Genomic DNA, 22,606 nt, shown 5'->3' on the forward strand with positions numbered 1-22,606 from the left:
TTAATAGGAAAGAAATAGACAGTCCCAGATGTACAAGTTATCAATTTTATGCACAGGACGAGTAAGCCTTACGTATTTCAACTAAGAATTACAATAGCCCCATTTCTCTCAAGAGAAATGGTGGCTGCAGTAAAAATGAAGATGTGCTTTGTTTTACTTGCATAACAGGAAGTATTCTTGGCTGAATTAAAATGATTGGCATGAAGGCTTAAAGATGCTGCCTTACTAACTGATTTGCCTTACCATCAGTTATTAGTCATGCCTACATGACTACAGTGCGCTGAATGATGTAGGTCTTCTTTGTATTCATTTATTTATTTGTTCATTAAACCAACACTTACTGAGCCCTTATCATGTGGAAGGCATTGAACTAGGACCTCTGAAATCCAAGAAGAAAGTGTCCCTTCTTGCAAGAAACTCATCATCTGGGCCTTTTACAATCCTCATATGTATTGCCTTTGAATCAGACAGGGTTTTTAGGTTGTAAGCAACAGGAAACTTCTCTACCTATCTTTAAAATATAGAAATCTTCAGAAGGATGAGGGTGAGCTCATAGAATCCAAGAACAAGGCAAAGAACAAAGTCTCAGAAAGGACAGGAGCCAGATCCCTTTTGGGTTTCTAGGTTGTAAGAAAAATGCATGGAGCCTTCAGGTTGCTTCTCCCTAGTTCAATGCTTTATTTTTTCAGCCTTTGTCATACCACTCGGGATTTTAGTCAGCTTCTGTTGTGCCACCTCTTTACCACATAAAGGTGGAGCACCTTGATTGACAGACTCACTAAGATTGTCTCAAAAGGAGAAGCAGCAGTTCCCCAAAGCAAACCCAGGCCCTCCTTTTAGAACAGGCAATGGATGCTCTGCAAGCAGAATAGCCCTGGCCCAGCCTTTGTCCTTCCCATATCCCAAAGTGCACTTCCCCTATGGCTAAGGCCACTTGATCCTTCACCCGAACATTAATTTTTCAGGCTTTGAGAGATGCAGCTGAATAGCTCAGAAAATTATTATTAGTTCATCTTTATGTTTGATGCATTTCCAGCACAGGGTTCCATCTTCTTTCTCTACATTGCCACCTCTGCCCTGAATACCTGTGCAAGTATTCTAGTCCCTACCAAACTAGACCTGCTCCTCTTCCCAGGCCTGACCTTCCTTCTTACTTTTATCTAAAAACTGGAATTCTGCACTTGAATCTGGGCTATAAAACTGGATGGGGTGCAGAGGTTCATGTCTAATCTCGGCACTTTGAGAGGCTAGGGCAGGAGGATGTCTGTAGCCCAGGAGTTTAAGACCAGCCTGGTCAACACAGTGAGATTCTGCCTCTAAATAATAATATTAATATTAATAATAATAATAATAATAAAGCTAGCCAGGCATGGTAGTGCCATCTGTAGTCCCAGCTACTCGAGAGGCTGAGGTAGGAAGACCACTTGAGCCCAGGATTTTGAGGCTGTAATGAGCTATGATCATGCCACTATACTTAGCCTGGATGATCAAACAAGACCCTGTCTAAAAAAAAAAAGAAGAAGAAGGAAAAAAAAACTGGTAGTTAAGAAACAACATTTTTGAATCAGAAAAGTTATGTGATTTTGAATGAATTATACCTTGCTGAACCTCAGTTCCTCATCTGTGAACAGGTACAGTAATATTTACCTTATTAGGTTGTTGTGGGTATTAAATGAGATGAGTATTTTTAATTACTTAGAAAAATGTCTGCACCTAGTAAAATGCTTAATAAACCAGCCTTGATCCTTCAATCAAACATGTTTCAAAATTTTACTTATTGTCATATTCCTGCTATTTGACTCCCTGGGTTTCAAACCTCTGCTTACATTAATCACCAATCCCCGACTGCTCCCATGCTTCAACCTTCTATTTCCCACACTTTGGATTGACCCCAGCAACTGATATCTAGACTGCCTACTGGTGGCTGTGGCCTCCTCTCCCAGCACTGCACCCACTTGGTTCACCCCAGCACCTTCAAACCAAGTTCCCTTCACTGCAGCTTGATGGACTCAAGCACAAACCTCTCTCTGCCTTCTCCCCAGTTGCAGCCTGACAGACCTGACCAAGGGACTTGACCCCTCGGATTTACTCATCCTCATTAGGACTGCTGTGAAAACAGTTGGTCCTCTTCCAGAGAAACAACTCTCCTGGGACCACTCAATACTCACCATGTTGCTAAGCAAGTTCTGATTTATTTATTTATTTATTTGCTACAATTATTTGGATGAATCCTTAGTTACCTAAATCCTAGAGAGGCCTTTTGCCCTCTTCAGCAAGTAGTTTATCTAACACATTGATCACTTTGTATGTGCCAAGCACTCAAGTAAGCCGCAGGGCCAGAGAGATATGTAAGACACAATCTTGCATCCTACTAAGAGATAATACCAAGACAGAAGAATCACAGACAGAGATGCCATTACTAGTCACCTCTTTCCATTTTAACTGCCAAGCAATGCTGACACAGGTAGCCAAAAAAATAAAAAATCCTAAATTATAAATAAAACGTTGCTTAGGCTGAGTTCTGGAATATTCTTTGTCGATTACATTTGCAGAGAAGTACACCAATCATAAATGTGCAGTTCAATGAATCTTCACATCCAGCACCCAGATGAAGAAATAGAACATTGTCAGAATGCCAGCAGCCTTCTCATCCTGTCTCCCATCCATTTCCCACCACTAGGAGCCATTAGGCTGACGTTGCATGGATGCACACAGTGTGTGCTCCTGTGTGATTGGCTTCTTTCATTTATCATTATGGTTGTAAGGTTCATTCACGGGGTTGCATGTACCTTCGGTGTGTTCATTCTTATTTTTGAATGGCCTTTCTATGAATATTTTCCATTTTACTTATCCATTGTCCTTAAATGGACATTCTTTTTCCAGTGTTTGTGGTATTATGAATAGTGCTGCTATTAACATTCTAGCACAATGTGTTTTAGTTGATATAAGAACTCCTTTCTGTTAACATCTAGGAATGGAATTGCTAAGTCATAGTATATGCGTAAATTCAGCTTTAATAGATAGTTCCAAATGGTTCTCCTCTTCTGCAGGTGTTTTTGAAGAAGATGGTGCTATTCTAGAGAAATAGCAGTTCTTTCATGGAGGTTTCACTCTGTGGGATCTAAGAAGCTGATGCTAGGACCTGCACTCATAGCTCTCAGTTCAGTTCCCCTCTTTGTGTTGGCTCTTTGTGCTCAGGGGAGACTGTTTTTATTACCTGCTGAGCAGGTGCAAAATGCCAGCATCAAATTGAGAGCTTAGGTACTCCCCGGGAAGGCTGGTGGAAATTCCCCACAGCCGAGGATAGTTTAACCTGGGCTTCAGGAGCCACCTGGCGTCAAGTGAGGGAGGATTTGATTGGAGATAAGGTGGGGAAGGGTGGTATAAAGAGTCAGGTTAGGAAACCAGGACATGGGATCCAAAAACAGGCTTCCAAGACCTGAGAACTGCCTGGGCAAATACTGAGGAATAAGTTGAGAGTGAGCATGTAAGAGGATAGTACTGAATAGCCAAGGAGAAGGCAGCATGGGACAATACCTCTGGCCAGAGCAGCTGCCCACCAACAGCTGCCTCTTATTCGTTTCCCACAGTGTGGTAGTGGGTAGGTGATACGGTTTGGCTGTGTCCCCACCCAAATCTCATCTTGAATTGTAGCTCCCATAATTTCCAGGTGTGGGAGGGATCTGGCAGGAGATAATTGAATCATGGGGGCTGTTTCCCCTATACTGTTCTCCTGGAAGTGAATAAGTCTCATGAAATCTGATGGTTTTATAAGAGGTTTCCCCTTTTGCTTGGCTCTCATTCTCTCTTGCCTGCTGCCATGTAAGACGTGCCTTTCACCTTCCACCATGATTGTGAGGCCTCCCCAGCCACGTGGGACTGTGAGTCCATTAAACCTCTTTTTCTTTATAAATTACCCAGTCTTGGTTATGTCTTTATCAGCAGCATGAAAGCAGACTAATACAGTAGGGGAGCAGCCAGTAAGGAACGGGACAAAGCAGACATCACTCTTTCATTTCTTTGCTAAGTCCTCAAGGTAACTGCTTAAAAGACCAGACCTAGTGGCTGAATTGCCAAAATCCTTCTCCATGTCGCCAAATCTTTGCAACATCCATGTGTACTGGTGCAATCTATTTGGAAAGCAGTATATGAGTAGATAATTATCTATAAGGTATATATACATATATACCCTTTAATGCAGTAAGCCACTTCTGGGAAATTATTGTAAAGCTATCATTCAATGCATAATCAAATATATTAATCTGCTCATTATTGGTATATTTATATACCAGAAAAAGAGGAATAATCTAAATATTCAAGAGTAGCAGATAGTGTATCAGTTTTATTGACTGTTATAAACCATTAAAGCTAATTAAAATTAAATTTCTGTGCAAACTTGTTTAAATTAAAATCTCAGGATACAAAATTGTACAGGCATTAAAATCACAATGAAATAAACATGCACATGGAAGTGAACAACAATTTTAAAGGAACAAGGACAGTAGCTAACACTTATGCCCACTCTACACTCGTGCTGTGCTGGGTGTTTTATACAAATGACTGCATCTTCTCAACAACTTTATGGGGTCAGTAGTAGTACCAATTCCATTTTACAAATGAGGAAACTAAGCCACAAAGAGCAAAAGTAAATTTTCCAAGTTAGTAAGCAACAGGGCTCAAATATTTTGTCTTCTAAGTCCTTAACACTTAAGCCTTTAACCTGAAAATACAAGTAATCACAAGGAATGGGACTATTAGATTTCTCCATTTTTGTATGTCTTTTAATAGCTTTATAACTAAATCAGATAGGACAAACATTTGAGTATATATTAAGTCTCTTGTATAGAGCTAAATTCTCTCACAGGCATCATGTCACTAAATGTTTACAAGAATCTAATGCCATTGGGATGGTTATCTTTATTTTAGAAATTAAAAAATAAGACAGATGTTATCTAATTTTTTATTAAGACCTCAACCACAAATACAAGAGAACAAACCTTACGAGGTTCCATAAATCAACATGGGAAGTAGAAGCACGCAGAGAAAATCAGCCTAAATAGGAGGAAAATTAAGCTCCTCTTCCTGTGAGAAAGGAGTATGGCCGAATCATAGAAGGATTTCACAGCATAACACTAAGTAGTACACACAAATTATCTGAATTTGTCCACTCCGAGAGGGAGAAAACAACAAATGGTTAATTGGGGATTTCTGGTTTTCCTTGAGGTCATTGCAAGTCAACAGTAGACAATCACAGAGCATGTGAGCTCCAGGACTATGGAAAGAGATTATACAAAGGTTCTTTGAGGATGTAAGTTTAAAAACCTTTGGTCTTGAAATCAGGCTAAGAGAGATAGTCTTAGTGCTGATACAGTAAGATTTTTCCAGGCCTAGAATAGGGGGATTGGGCATTAGACCTGGATCACATGCCTCAATGAGTGTCAAAATTATTGAGAGATATATACATACATATGTGCATGCAAGTATATATATGTATATACATACATACATATATGCATGCAAATATATATGTATATACATACATACATATATGTATAGTTTACAGATGTAAAAGTAGCTGGAGTTATAAAATTCAAAGAGCACCCCCTCCCCATAGATTGCCAAGACCACCAAACCTCTGACACATCTCCATATAATTACATGAGAGACCTGATGGAGTTTCACCACCAACCTGCATCTTCATCTCCTTTATATCTTCTATTCTAATGTGTTGGCTTAGAAGGAAACCAGAGCAAAAGTAACCTGACACTGGGTCCCAGGCAAAGTTTTGCCTATCTTTGAAATCAAACTCACCTCTAGCTTCTGCCCTAACTCACATCTATCTTTATCAATCACCACTGCATCTCCAACATGCAGTGCAGTGCCTTAGCACATAGTAGGCACTTACTGTTGAATAAACTACTGTCAGATGAAAATAAGAAAGAAAAGCCATAGTCCTATCTGCCAGGAACTCATGAACACTTCAGAAAATGGTGATTAAAGTTAAGAAAGGAGCCCACTAAATTGTACTCTACATACATGTGCCAAAGTGCATAGTGCAGACATTTTGTATACTAGAGGTCTAGCAAGGGAAATGGTTTGTTAAGAGAGATATGAGTGAGAGCATGTGCACTGCCCTGAACTCTGGAGTGCACATGCTATCCCCATGCTGCTTCTAGCCAGCTCTGGTAATTGCAAGTCTCCTCACTTCCCTGAAGTTCTCAATCAGCATCAAAGAGTCACAGCAGAGACTGGAGGGCACTTAAAATCCAAGAATGTTAGAGCTGGAAAGAGATTACTTAATCTAACTCTCTTGTTTTGCAATAGGAAAACCAAGACTGTGAGGATGAAAGCTTTTTTCCCAGTATCATAGACTATTCCCATAGACGCCAAACCTAGAACTACCTTCTTTATACCACAGAGAACATTTTACTACATCTCAGTGACAGGAGTCAGAGAGCAGCATTTGAGAGGGCAAAGATGGAGAATCAGCACAGCCAGTGCCACTAATTTGCTAGAGATGGCAAAAGAAAAAAGGCCACTTAGTTCGTCGATCTGGTTCCCCAGTGTAGACATAGCCCAAAGGCAGGCAGAATATAAAATCCTACAGGCAGACCTGGAATATGTAAATCAGAACAATTGGGTATAATAATTCAGCTATCAACTGTTAGCCCAACAGAAAGACATTTCCTTGGGAGGAAAAGGGAATAGAAAGAATGCTTTGTTATGCATTGCACTCAAACCTGGTGAAAACATCAAAATAATCCCATTAAATAGTAACATACTTACTCAAGACAGACAAAGGGAGTTCATAACGTTTTTAAAAATCTGTTTAAGAAATTTCACTTAATCCTCTCCTTTGGTAGACTTTTGTTGTGTTGTTTTTCCAAATTTGCCTGTAGGCTAATACTTACATCATTTTATTTAGGGCAAGGGCCTGTTCCTGCAGTTTGTTAAATAAATGTTCCTTCCATGACTTGAAAGGACAAGTTGGTATTGATTGAGTCATACCTTTCCAGTTCATCTGGTGACAACCTTTTCTGCAAACCTCAAAAAGTGACCTATCTTCTCATTCTTTAATAAGCAGTAGTTTCTTTTAGGCTAGGAGGTAATAAACAAGGTCACTTTTAACACCAAAGAAACATTTACATAAACCAACAGCATCCAGAATGTGCAATTAAAAAAATGAATAGTTAATGAGTCTGCAAAATTATATGCACCCCTTCCCAGAGCAAATCTTACTGAGTGATGAGTGATGGAGTTTTCCATGGTTGAATCTCTTTTTTAATTGAGTAAATAAGCTAAGGTAAGAATTAAAGCATAAATTAAAGCATAAAAACACAGACAATATGTGGAAGAATGGGGGATAAACATATTCCAGTAAAACAGTAGGAATATTTGTTTTCTGGGTTTATGAAAATGATTGTATCTCTTTGTTATTTAACATTGTGTGTGTGTGCATGCACATGCACACAAAACAAACTGTAAAGTTGGTCTTGGAATCACATCTGTTTTGCCTAATTCCTGCACTCTCCATTTTCATTCCTTACCACTCCCACCAAGAAAAAATATACTTTATTATGTGAATCTGTCATCCACTAGATGTGGTGCATTGTATTCTAGGTTCCAACTCTCCACCCATCCTTGCACTCTTCATTTTGTTCAGCATGAGATTCACTTTGGCCAATAGAGTAGAATAGATGTGATGGTGTGGTATGCCAGGGCCTTAAAATGCCTTGCAAGTTTCTGCTTGTCCTCTTGGGTCTCTGCTACCACCTTGGAAAGAGCCTGCCCAGGCTAACCTGCTGGCCCAAGAGGAAGATGAGGGATACACAGAGCAGAACAAATCTGGCCATGCTCAGCCTAGAGGGACCATGTGTTCCAGCCAAGATCAGCAGAGCCACCCAGCCAAGTCCAGCCAAGATCAGCAGGCCCACAGCCAACCCACAGGTTCTGGAGCTATAACAATAACATAATAATACATAATATATAATAACATAATAACTACTATGTTATATTGTAACTATAATAAATGTTTTAAGCTCCTGAGTTAATGAATGTCTTATAACACAGAAATAGCCAATATTTCTACCATGCACACGAAAAGTACAAGTAAAAATACAGTATAATAATCTTATACAGTATAATAATCTTATAAATGATCTGTTGTTGAACAGATCTTATAAGTGTACAACAGGTCACTTTTAAGATTATTATACTGTATAAGACTACTATACAATGGTGATCTCATTATAAGATTATTATACAATGACAGTCCCATAAGATTTTAATACTGTATTTTTACTGTACCTTTTCTGTGTTTAGATGCACAAATACTTACCATTGTATAACAATTGCCTACAGTATTTCATACAGTAACATGGTGTACAGGTTTGCAGCCTAGAAGCAGTAGGCTGTATCTTATAGCCTAAGTGAGTAGCTGGCTATATGATAAGTTTGCATAAGTACAATTTAAGATGTTCACACAACAGCATTGTCCAATGACAAATTTCTCAGAACATATCCCTGTCATTAAGTGACATGTGACCATACTACATTTGTTTTAAAATTCAACAAATGAAAGACCTCATCCTAATGTATATCAAGTATGGAGAAGACATTTCCTTATCAGTGCTTTACTTCTCCCATTTGTATGCAAAAGCTGATACTAGCTGTTACCTTCCCAATGTACCATGAAGATTAAATGTCCCTAAGTTTCTTAAACAGAAAACTCACACAGCGGAACACAAAGGATTATGCTATGACACATTGAAAGATGAAAGAAAAAAAGAGAAAGAAAAGGAAAAAAGAAGAGAGGTAGGGAAAGAGAAAGGGAGGAAAAAGAGGAGGAGGAAGAGGAGGAGGGGAAGGGAAGAGAAGGAAAGGAGGGAGGGAGAAAGAAAGGAAGCAAAACTCTTCCACTCTAGAGGTCACTGTATTACTTGAAAGGACACGCATTAAAATAGTGACTAAATGCACACACCCAGGTAGATAACAGGTATTTGTTAAGATTGATGGGGATGTTATCTCATTACAGGTAACTCCTTTGCATAAGAGCATATAGGTTAAATACAAAATGATGTTTAACTTTCTTTTGTTTATATTTATATAAATATTAGTATGTGTTACAAAATTGTGTAAGATTCCTATAATTCTGACATGCCTAGGTATATGTTATCTTTAATAGTGGCTGTCCTAAGACTTTTGTCATTCATAGACAATTTTGTCTTGCTTTGATCCCTTTCAAAAGGTAGTTTATAATCTGTTATAGGACTCTGATGGCTACCTTTGAATGCAGGTCTCTGATAACTTTAAAAATTGTGCTATTGGAATAGAGGAAAGAAACAAACTTCCAGGACTCTCATGGAGAGCTGAAGTGTTCAACACTGATAATCCTCTTGTTTTCAGAGTCAAGAAAACTTATCTCTTCTGAGTTATTTATAACTTTTAGAAAGTGAGTAAAATATACTCCTGGGAGCAAAATTTGAAGCATATTGTTTTCTCTCTACCTGATTTCTCCAGAATTTATAAATGATTTGTGAGTATTCTCAACTTACGGCAGCATAGTGCAGTCCTGTTTTTTGTAACAGGACACAATTGGAGAAACTTGTTACTTCACCAAGGCTTTGACCAAAATGGCATGCTTTCTTTAAGGAATCAAAGTTGACTTATAGAGCCAATAAAAGTCTCTCAAGAAAGCTGGCCTCATACCTTGTCTACACAGTCCCTATACAGGATTCCTGAATTCCTGACCTGTGGTAAGTAAAGAATGTCACTTTCTGACAGGCCCAGGAGCCCCAAGTTATCTTGGGACCTTGAGGTGAGAAATTCACAGGTACTTGCGGGCATAGATAAATTCGTGGCTGGGCTTCAAGGCTTTGAAAAAGTATAGTCCGAGATTCCTTATAAAACAAAGTTTCAGCAAACCCAATATTAAAAAGAACCTATGTAAAAATATTTAATAGTCTTACTGTGCTTTATGCAAATAACAGGCCAAGTATAACAAGATTACAGTTTATTTTGCAAACAAATCAGTCCTATCATGATTTACTTTTAATAAAAATGGGGACTGGAAAGGGAAAAACATGCTTCAAAAAACTATAGTGGACTTATTGTTGTTCTTCAGTTTTTTCTGCAGTTTGGAGTAAATCCTAAATTCTTTGTGAGCTACAAGTCCCCAAACTAACGCTTTCAAATCTTCACTTTTAAAACTGGGAATTGCACTCCTTATCCTAGTACTCATTATTTATCTTATAGTATGTTGTTCTCTTGAATGTGGTACTGAAGCTATAGATGACAATACCAATGCCTTTGTCGTGCAAGCCTTGAAATCCCAACCAGGCCTGCGTGAGTATGTTCAGTTGCAAAGCAGTTCCACTCCTCTCACCTTGGGGTCAACACCTACCCCAACTATGCCACGTGTCAGCAGGAAGAAGGGTGGTCCTCACCTTTTTCCATCTCCATTAACAAACACCTTAAGATTAAGGTGTTATAAAACCCAAAGGGAGGGATTGAAACCGCCATTGCAAAATTGTAACTGAGACAGTGAAAGAGATCTGACCTAACCAACTCCATCCTGCTTCTAACCTTCAAGCTGTCCTTGTTCATTCCTGGGCATAGGCTGAACTAACTTTGGGAAGAACTTAGTTTATAGTTCATAGTTTGAAACAAAGATGACAACAGCCCTTTCCCTAAACAAATCCCTTTTTTGCCTGGGAACTAGACTGCCTTTGTAGGACTCACAAATTAGCCACAAGATTCGAAATTATGGTTTAGGAGTTATGCAGCAGGAGGCTACAAGATTCTGATTCTGACCCTCCCCAAATTGCTCCTGGGGATAAAATCACTATAGTAAAACCTACAAGGAGTGCCTTGAGATATTTTGTAGACCATGTACTTGATGGATCAGCTGGCACCACCCAGATCAATAAAGTGGCTCTTCTGATCTTGTGCCCCCCAGGAACTGACTCAGCACAAGAAGACAGCTTCAACTCCCTATGATTTCAACTCTGACCTGACAAATCAGCACTCCCAGCTCACTGGCTTCACCACACCCACCAAGTTGTCCTTAAAAACTCTGTTCTTAAAAAGCTCAGGGAGACTGATTTGACTAATAATAAAATTCCTGTCTCCCTTAAAAAAAAAAAAAATATAGATTAAAGATGTATCTAAAGATATATCTGAATGTCCCAGTTGGGTAGTACTCCCTAGAAACTATAACAGTGGCATCTGCTAAGTGAAGCCCAAATTTCTTCTTTTCTTCCAGGCGACAGCTAAGAAACTCCCACTAGGGGTCCACCTCCAGAATTTGAGTAACAACCTCAGGTTGCAGTCTTGTTTGGTGAGTGACTGAGGCTGCAGTATCCTTTGCTCAGGTGTGACGGGCACAACAGACATCTCATGCTCAACATTACGTAAGTGAAGTTGGGCTGAATCCTTAACTAATTGCTAACCTGCCCTGACCACCACCTAAGGCCTTACGGCCCACATTGCTGATGAGATAACTGTTGGCCAGGCCCACACCGCTAAGATAAATCGTACTCGTGCTAAGCAGCCATCACCTGAACATTTAATTGACCAGAGAACGCTCCATCAGGAAGAGCTGGGTGTCTCCCACTTGACGAATCCAAGCACAGAAAGAGGCAAGGTCGGGCATGTCTTTATCAGTCAGAAATTGACACCATCACATCAAGCTGAGAGAGGCAACAAGGTTGGAGATGGAGTGCCGCGGGAGCCTCTAGCCCAGTACCAGTATACACAGATACACACACAGGACAATTTATAAGCCAGGCAAGCAATCTCCACCTCTCCACCACTGAATTCACTACTTGTTTCTGAAGTTCTTAAGTTAGGTTTCCTTCACTCTTAGACACTAATGATTCTTCCCTCCCTCCCACCAGAAGGTAACCTCTAAGATTCTGCCCATCCTGGAGCTGATAATAAAAACAAACAGGCTACACCCTCAATCAGACATTCTCATCTACATGCAAATACATCTCAGGTGCCAGATCTATTTCACCTTGTCAGCGTCTTTTCTCTGTGTGCCAGTAAGCATTCCCTATGCAGCCATCCAGCAATTAAGAGAACCTAGTGTCCACTAATAAGCTCCCAGATACAAAAACATAAGAACGTTTACCTAGTCTGGGCTTATGGAAATATATCACACTTGATGGCTGAAAGCAGAGGCAGTACGCTGCTAACATTGCTGGAGAAAAGGGACTTGTTTCCCAGATGTCCTTGTGGGATTAGTGGAGGGAGGCCTTCTTCACCAGGCAACATCACTGTGGCTCTAATATTCACTCCCTTTAGTTAATTAACGCTTCCTTCACAAGGTAAACAAACCCTTATATTGTCTTAGAAGAACAGAGAGAGAATCATTCACAACTAAATGTGAGTGTAACTGGGTTGTTTCTGTCCAATAGAAAAAGGTTAATGGTGACAAGAATGGCCATTTGGTTGGGTTGGAGGATAAAAGGCCAGTGTGGAGCACTAGGCTATGCTGGAAGAGAAGAGATTTCCAAGTGTGGATTCCAGGCTTTCCAGTGTCTGTGAGGATGGGCCTGTGTGGACCCACACACTGAAGATGCAAGGGATGAGAGCAGGAGGACAGCAAAGTGGGAGAGGGAAGCAGAGAAGGACAGTGCCAGGGAGCCATTCACATGCATCTGTGCTGGGTTTTCCATACTGGGAATGGTCACAGATGTGCCCAGCATCCGTCTAGTGGGGCCTAGAGCACCCACAGTCCTTGTGGCCATCACTAGCCACAAACAACTACTTCCTTTTAACCTCCTTTTACCATCCAAATACTGCCATTTTTTATGTGTGCCATGATGTGAAAAAGGTTAGAAAACCCTGCTGTAGCCTAATGGTGTATCAGAGTGAATGGGCTTTTAAAAATATCTCTCTCCATTTTTACTATAGTTAGCCACATCAGGGCCTCTCCTAAAGCCAGTCATCCCAGGTTTCTGCACCATCTTTTGTGCCCCTATCTTCTCATCTATGAAATGAGATCATATTAGATGATCTTTAAGGTTTAAGGTTCCTTGCTGGCTCAAGATCTCTGCTGTCTTCCCGACCTTCACATTCTGCAAAGCTCTACCACTCCCTTCCATGGTTCCATCCTGGGACTCAGCTTAAACTCCACTTTCTCAGAGAAGCCCTCTAAGGCAGACTGGATTAAACCCTTCTGCCATATTGTACTTCCCCTTTGAAAAGTCTCAGCACACTTGTAATTACTTCATCCATTCATTCATGCAGCAAGGATTTGTTGAGGGAGAATCCTGTCCTACAAGCGCGTGGGCTGAGGGATCGGACTAACGGATTTCGATCCCAGTGCTGCTTACTATCTGGGTGACCTTGGGTAGGATACTTAACTTCTGCGTGCCTCACTTAGTGACAAAATGAAATTAATAAAGGTGTCTACATCTCAGGGTTGTTGTAAGGGTTAAATGAGTTAATGTGTATAAGGCACAGTTCCTGGCATCAAGTAAGGAATCAATAAATCAGCATTTGTGAGTTGGATGATGATTTCTTTATACAGCACAGTACGAGGCTTCTATCCAATGTCTTTCTCTTGTCAGACTGTAATCCACATTTGCTTCTTTGGCACCTTGATCTGCAGTGCCTTGCACAAAATCTGGCATATATTCATATAACAGAGGTTTAAAATAGTGGTTAAGCGAATTAATGGACACGAGTAGCATGTTTTGTTTTCAGTACCATCAAATTTCTCTGTGTGCTAATTTTCACAGTTTAAATTTTCTGCTGCCTTAGCCTGAGCTGAAGCTTGCTTTGTTCACTGTCTTTGCAGAGAGCAAGACCAAATGTAAATTTCTCTGTTCACAGGAGAAATATTACCATTTGGGGAAACTGCATGAATACCTTTCCCCAAGTTTCTTTCTCCCAGTTCCCTACTCTAATTGCCCTTTAAGGAATAACAGTTTGGGTAGCTGAATATCATAACCCACAAAAGCGGAAAAATTTTAAATTTATGCATTGGATTTCCAGATGTGGGCAACTCTTGTTTTTGCCTAAATGCTATTGACAATTTATGGTTGTCTTTGGAAAATCATTTGATAATGATCCAACTATCTAGAACCTCTTTGTTTTATGCCTGTTAAAAGAAAAGAAAGTTATTACCCAGGAAAATTTCCAGACTGCCATAAAAGCAAAGCAATTGCTGCCAAGAACCATCTGCCATAAAAGCTCCTCTAACAGCTTCTTACCTTCATGTATCTGTAAAGCACCCCTTTTAAAAATGAGGAAAGGCCATCAATCATTTTTTTTAAGGAGCAAAATGTTTAATAGACAAGAAAAGGAGAGAGAGAGAGAAAGAGAGAGAGAGCTTCCTCATGCCGAGGAAGGGGGCGCCCAAGAGAATTTCCGGCCATCAATCATTTTTGTTAAGGTTAATTGCAGATGTTTAATACAGAAGTTAAATATTACATAGTATGAAATAAGGTATGTGACATTCTAGAATTAAATAGAAGCATTTCTCAGATAAGAAAACAAGTGTCAGGCCGGGCGCGGTGGCTCAAGCCTGTAATCCCTGCACTTTGGGAGGCCGAGACGGGCGGATCACGAGGTCAGGAGATCGAGACCATCCTGGCTAACACGGTGAAACCCCGTCTCTACTAATAATACAAAAAACTAGCCGGGCAAGGTGGCGGACGCCTGTAGTCCCAGCTACTCGGGAGGCTGAGGCAGGAGAATGGTGTAAACCCGGGAGGCGGAGCTTGCCGTGAGCTGAGATCCGGCCACTGCACTCCAGCCTGGGAGACAGAGCCAGACTCCATCTCAAAAAAAAAAAAAAAGAAAAGAAAAGAAAACAAATGTCAAGGCTGTGGAACCAGAGGTGCCACTGACATGTCGCGGGACCCTCCACAAGTGTTCCCCTGGGCCGCCTTCCCTCTCAGCACCCACAAAAGCTACAAGAGGGTGGCTGCTGGTAGTCCCAATGACTTTAAAGGGTTTTTATGAGAATCAAATGAGATAAGAGAAGTGAGAGCACTTTTAAAAATTACATGTCATATGAAAATAAAAGATGTAAAGTTTCTTTTCCTTTTTTTTTTTTTTTTTTTTTTTTGAGATAGAGTCATACTCTGTCTCCTAGGCTGAAGAGCAGTGATGCCATCATGGCTCACTGCGGCCTCAACCTCCTGGGGTCAAGTGATCCTCCCACCTTAGCCTCCTGAGTAGCTGGGACCACAGGCACATGTCACCATCCCTGGCTATTTTTTTTTCTTTAATTATTTGTAGACACAAGGTCTCCCTCTATTGCCCAAGCTGGTCTTGAACTCCTGACCTCAAGTGATCCTCCTGTTTCGGCCTCCCAAAGTGCAGTAATTACTCGCATGAGCACTGAGCCTGGCCTAGGACTTCTTAATGAGAGTAAACAAAACAAAACAAAAAATCCTGTATTGGTAGTTTCATGTTTATATGATATTCGAAGCTGTTGTAACAAAGATGCAGTAAAATAAGGGGACTGGGCTCCAGGTCAGTGGTTCCTAACCTACTTAATAAAACAGAGGTCTAAGTCCTTCTGTGGGCCTACTGAATCAGAATTTCCATAGACTCATTGAATCAGAATGTGTGCATTGGACCTGGGACTCTGTATTTCAGCAAAATTCCCAGGAAATGCTGATGAATAAGGAAATTGCAGACATACTGGGCTGGATGATTTCTAAGCTTCTCTGCAGCAGGAGAAAAAAGCAAACCTATTATCCGTGTTACCACCATTGTTCATATCTGCCGCCACCACTAATAATCCTTGTGTCAAATTGCACTCTGTATTATTACTCTGCCTGACCCCTGCCAGTGCCCAATCAGAGGAACAGACTGCACACTGCTACTGGCATCAGCATCACCTCCCTCCACCCATGGCAGTAATAAAAGGAAGGTACCAACGGAAGCAGGGAGAGACAGATCCCCCTCCCTCTGCCTGCAACTGGGGTTCCAATCTGAGTGTGAGTACCCTGAATATGGGGCATTTCACATTATACCCATTGTTTAAAAGATTCTAGTGGAAACTGGAAATTTATCCAAAACAAGTGAGCTCTTGGGTCTCCCTTCCTCCTTCCCTCCTTTCTTCCTTTAATGTTTACCTATGGTATACATACTATGTACCAGGCCCTGTGCTAAATGCTGGGGGAACCATGCTGGGCCTGGTCCAGGTACAGCCTCGTTCTGGTAGGGCAGATCCCACATGATGACCCCTGGGATGATGCTGTTAGGGAGGGGCACTCAGCTGCAGAGTCCATCACAGAGGAATCTGACCCCCTCTGGAAAACTGACCCATGAGTTATAAAGATGAGGAGAAATTGATTAGCAAAGTCAGTTAACTGGCAAAGATAATCCAGGCAGAGGAAACAGTTTACACAAAGGTCCTCTTGGACCGAGGCCAGGGTGGCCTTCCCAGAGCATGAGGGAAGAGTGAGTGACATGCAGTGATACCACAGAAGCTGATCAATGCCTTGTGGGTCATCTGTTTAACATTTTGGATTTTATCACTTGAGCAATGGGAACAGCATGAAAGGGTTGTAAGCAATGCAGAGAGAGGAGTTGACAAGAGCACTCTGATACCAGGGTGGGAGCAAGCTTGGACACCAGGAGACAGTTAGGACTATTGAGTCTGCCCACGTAATGTGGCCATGGCAACAGCTTGGAGCTGGGAGAAAATGGACAGTTTTAATGGATAAAATTAGCAAGGGATGAATTAGAGTTTTTATTGGGAAACAAAAAGATCACAATGTATTCAGTTTGGCAGGAAAGCAAGGCACTTGTGGGAAGGAGTCAGATGTGTCATGGCAGTTTGAAGAAAGAAGCTTGAGAAATTGTGATCTAATCCAATACAGATGAGGAAGCTCTGACTCAGAGACATTAAGCAACTTGTCTAAGATCACAGTTTGGTTGGGTTACAGAGTGAGGGCTGGAACACTCTGGGCCCCAGGACCAGCATGGGTGATCATCAAGATGGAGAAATTCAACCAACTAGGGCCAGATTCAGAGTGGGGCTAATATTAGGCTCTGCAAAACTGTTGCAAAGAAAAGAAACATGTTCAGTGGTCCTAGGGCCCTCAGCTGGCTTGGACCTGATAAAGCTCCATGCTACAGCACACCACTAAGAAAACAAAGATTGTGTGAAGAAGGAAGCTGACGGCACTGTCTCCAAATAGGAGGACTACAGCCCCCTTCCTTTCACCTAGCGAGAGTCAAACAGCATCCCTTGTGTACAGGACAAATGCAAGTCAACCAGATCTTGCTTATGCTCCCTTGTGACACTCACTGTAACCCCCCTTCCCATCCACTCATGGGGGCCTCTCACACCTACTTTCCCAGATGTGTTCCTGGGGCTGATGGAGCACACCTGGGTACACAAGCCCCCCACCCCCACCCGTGCAAGTCTTGGGGCTTTGCAGACAATTGCACTAATGGAGGCAAGAGGCTTTCCCTGGTGTGTATTACACTCACCTTCAGCCAAAAAGATGAGCACAGTCAAAGGAGTTAGAGATCCCGGTGATATCTGAAACAACTCGCCCTTCATACGGATTGATATCATGGCTGCCACAAGATTAATTGTATTTTTCCTGGAACAAAGCTGGAAATCACTCAAAGAGCAATAAATGCTAAAATCTGTCTATGCTCTGCCAAAATTTCAGACAAAAAGCCAATAAGGCAAATTTTACCTTATGTGCTTGAATGGATTTTTAAAAAACAGATCTATGCTGAATGCAATGGACTAGATCAGCCCAGGAGCTCAAAAGAGACTGCTCACTTTGGTTTGAAAAGTGAATTCTGGGCCGGACGCGGTGGCTCAAGCCTGTAATCCCAGCACTTTGGGAGGCCGAGACGGGCGGATCACGAGGTCAGGAGATCGAGACCATCCTGGCTAACACGGTGAAACCCCGTCTCTACTAAAAATACAAAAACTAGCCGGGCGAGGTGGCGGGCACCTGTAGTCCCAGCTACTCGGGAGGCTGAGGCAGGAGAATGGCGTAAACCCGGGAGGCGGAGCTTGCAGTGAGCTGAGATCTGGCCACTGCACTCCAGCCTGGGCGACAGAGCGAGACTCCGCCTCAAAAAAAAAAAAAAAAAAAAAAAAAGAAAAGTGAATTCTCCCGGGTCAGCAGTACTTCAAACCACATATTGGCATGTACCACCCAAAAGAATCCTTAGCCTATATATCCTTATTAAATTTCATGCAGAAACAATAGCTTACCAGGTGTGTGAACAATACAGAGGTTCCTAAGATCACCTCTTCTTAAAGTAAAGCCTCATGCCTGTAGTCCCAGCACTTTGGGAGGCCAAGGCGGGCAGATCACGAGGTCAAGAGTTCAATACCAATCTGGCCAGCATGGAAAAACACTACCTCTACTAAAAATTAAAAAAAAAAAAAAAATTAGATGGCCATGGTGGTGCACACCTGTAGTCCCAGCTACTCTGGAGGCTGAGGCAGGAAATTTGTTTGAACCCAGGAGGTGAAGGTTGCATTGAGCCGAGATTGCATCACTGCACTCCAGCCTGGGTGACAGAGCGAAACTCTGTCTCAAAAAAAAAAAAAAAAAAAAAGTAAAGCCAAGAATGTAAAGTTTATGGTAGCAGGGTGAAGAAATCTGTTAGCCTCAGCTACTTTGGGGTTTTGAAAACATTTCAAGGTTTGATATTGCAAAACTTCATCCTGGAACCAGATCAAAGCCTTTCAGCTCCTCAGGGTTAAGTAGATGGTGATAATAACCTATGTCTTACATGTATAAGTCAATTTACAGGTTATAAAGAATTTTCATACATTATCACATTTCTCCACCTAACCACCATTTGGATATTATTAATGTCACTTTACAGGTGAGAGAACTAAGGATCAGCTATTTTAAACTGGCTTGTAGAAATGTATTAATATTAGATAGAAGGAATGATCAGACGTATATATAAAGACTGCCAAACATACAACTGTGTATACAATGTATAAACACAGTCAGGGCTCCAGCAGGAAGTAGATGGCAAGCTCAAAATGGAATCATTTTAAGAGGTTTTATAAGGAATTATTTACAGAAGTTGGGGGCAGGTGTAAAAAGCACACAAGGGATAGACTGGTACTCCAGAAGTCACAGTGTGGCTGTTAAATTCACAGTCTGAAAGTGTATGGAGAGGAAGCAGGTGCTAGAATCTAGAGAGAAAGAGCTGTAAGAAGAGAGCCATCTTAGGAGGTTCTGTGACCTTCTGTCAAAGCAAGCAGCAAGCTGACAAAATAGATAAAACCAATTGCCTGGGTCCCAAATGGGCCAAAACCAAGAGAAAGTCAGAGGGCAAAAGCACAATTGAGGAAAACCAGATTCTTAGCCTTCTAGAGCAGAAAGCAGGATAGAGAAAGGTAAGGAATGGATCTAGAGAGGCAAAAGGAAGATACCCAACCCAGATGTCTTCAAAGTATTATTTATAATTAAAAACCAACCTATATACCCAACATTTGGAGAACAATTAAATATACAATCTTTCTTACAAACAATAGAATATTTGTGTAGCCATGACAAACCATTATTATTCTCAGTGAATAATGATAATTTAAGTATGCTCATGATATAATAAAAATTCAGGAAATCTAAGTTTTTTTTAAAAAACCTGCACACACAGTATGATTCTGAATATGGTTGAAAGAAAGAAAGGCTGGAAGGAAAGACACAGAAATGTGAACATCACTGGGTATTATTTCTGGGTTGCAGAATTATAGTTTATGGTTATCATTTTTTATTATTTTTGTGTTGTGTGTTTATTTTTTCAAATGTTCTATAATGAGCATATATTATCATTATAACCTGGAAAAAATACATATTTGGCAGATTATCTTAAATTCTTCAGAAATTCTGCAGAATAAAATGTTAAAAATCCTTGGCTCTATGTAACGCTTGAATCCTCAACACAAGGAAAAACAGGAAACAAAAAAATCAACTGTTCTTCTATTGATATCAAATTACGTGTTGGTTATTCTCAGGACAGCTCAAAGTCAGTTGTTTGTTTTATAATGTATCTTCATGGCAATCCTGTGACAAAGGAATCATCCCCTCCTTTTGCAGACAATATGACCAAGGCTTAGAGAAAGTGTATCACCTACACAAATTCGTGCTACTAGAAAGTGACAGACCTAGGACTTGAACCAGATTGTCTGATTCCAAAGTCAACACTTGTTCTGAGGAGGGGCTGGGCCATCTCCTGAACACCCCGTCCTCCAGAAACCATCTCTCCTTGACTAATTAGGACTCTAAAGAACTATACTCCAACAGACATTTCCCAAAGACTTCCTGGGCATTTGGAGCTAACAATTAAGATCTAGAAATTCCATGGAGCACACAAGAACAAGTCTTGTCTGGTGTTCTGTTCATAAAGTCTTCAGAATAAGATGTCTGGTGATATCAGGCTGGGCACAGTGTCTCACGCCTGTAATCCCAACACTTTGGGAGGCTGAGACAGGGAGATCAGTTGAGGCCAAGAGTTTGAGACCAGGTTGGCCAACATGGTGAAACCCCATCTCTCCTAAAAATACAAAACTTAGCCACATTTGGTGGTGGGTGCCTGTAATCCAAGCTACTAAGGAGGCTGAGGCAGGAGAATCACTTGAACCCAGGAGGCAGAGCTTGTGGTGATCCAAGATCGCGCCACTACGCTCCAGCCTGGACGACAAGAACAAAACTCCATGTCAAAAATAAAACGAAGAAGTTTGCTGCTCTCAGTGTCACACAGCCAAAGATGTATTGAGCACTGACTCCATGCCAGGCACTGAGCAACATGCTTTTCTACTCATCTCATTTCATCCTCACAACCTTCTGGGGAAAGCCTATTACTATCCCTGTCTTATCCAAAAAGACATCAAGTCCCAGAGAATTTAATATAATAACTTGCCCAAGATCAAACAGCTAAGTAAGTGGCAAACCGGGATGTGAATGCAGATTTGTCTGACCACAAAACCTAGTCATTTGGGGCTTATTAATCAGATGGGGAGGTAGACCATGCTTATTTGAGAAAGTCATAGAATAATAAATCAGCCATACTTATTAGTTCTTAATAATAATGTCTCCCACTGGCTTTCATGATACTCAAAATCCTACTGCAAGGACATCATTCTACAATGTAGCTCCTTTCCCCAGCATGAATTAGATGCCTCTCCTCCATGCTGAAATGCCATCTGCCCTTGTGCCCAAGAAGAAGAGAGGGACATAGACGTTGGTGATTATTCATAGTGTCTACAACAGACAGAATAGTAGCCCCTTCTCTGAGTCCTCAATCCCAGAGCCCATCCCTGAGAAACAGAGGGAGCAGACGTTTCTAAAATGGTTCAGCAAGAGACTTATAATTAGCCTTCACTCAAACCCCTTCCTCTGCTCTCAGCACCATTCCAGAACAGCTCCACAAAGAGGCTGGCTTCCAGTGCCATGCGCAGCCTAGTACTAGGCAAGGCACTAAAGCCTCTTAAAGAGCCCCAGGCACAGAATCTCAACTTTGTCTTTCCTAGTTTCAGGAGTTCACAAGAATTAACTAATAGACATGTGATCTGCCCTTCACATGTCTACTCCCTGGGGAATGGCAGCAAGGCCCACTGGAAGCATCTCTCATTCCAGCTTCTCCAGCTTCTTTCTCACCCCTCCACTCCAAGTCCATAGCCAGAGTTTACTCTTCTCCCCACAGGGCCTCTGTACATTAAGATTCCATTTCACAGTGTGGTGAAAGGATAAGATGTATCTTAATTTACCTGGTGTTCTGCCTGCCTAGCTTATTTAGATTTTCAGCCTGCTGAGAAGGAATTGGGTCTAGCTTAATGATCAGTTCAACACTTAACCTGTTGCTGACACTTGAAGGTGTTCTAACTCAGGTGAAAATTCAGGGGCAGCATTTAGGCAGGTAGCCCAGGCATAGGAGATCCTCTCTGGCTCTCTGTCATTACTTAATTTTCTGCCCAGCAAAATCAAGGAAATAGGACTTGGAATAAGATTAAGTCCGAACTTCAAAAATGTCATTCCTTGAATTCCAACTACTGGTTTTAATGCTTTTTGGCATGGGCGAGGCCTCATATTTCTAGCCTGACACCCAAGCTTTGTGGTCCCCATAGCTTCCAGGAGCTTGGTGGTTTCTCTGCTGCCTACCCTCTACAAATTATTAGAAATTAATTTGACTTGGTTCAGCATTATCTGACAATTGCACTGACCCCCCTGTGAACCTTTCTGGCTAATTTACATCCCCGCCATGTGGCTTAATGTCTCCAATGCCGGCTCACATTATTTAAAGCTCATGCCAATTATAATTTTTTAATACAGTCTGAAAATCATGCTGTTACTTAGCAACAAAGGTCACTCCAATAAATAATATCTTGTGAGCCTATTGATACCCTCGATTCTTTTTCATGGGGATTGAGAGTTAGTGGTGAGACCTTTCCCAGCTATTACCAATGCCTGAACTTTTGACAGGTGTCCACTGCCTGTGGTCCCTTCAACATGTGCAGGCTCAAGCTGCCTTTCTCCTCACTCCAGCCCCTTTAGGGCAGTGACTGGGTGGGCCTGGACCAGCTCCCCTCTTCCCATCCCCCACTCTTCAGTATCGCTTATGCCTGGGGGCCTGTAATAGTCCT

This window comes from Rhinopithecus roxellana, chromosome 14, assembly GCF_007565055.1.
Source record: "Rhinopithecus roxellana isolate Shanxi Qingling chromosome 14, ASM756505v1, whole genome shotgun sequence".
NCBI classification, from domain to species: Eukaryota; Metazoa; Chordata; class Mammalia; order Primates; family Cercopithecidae; genus Rhinopithecus; species Rhinopithecus roxellana.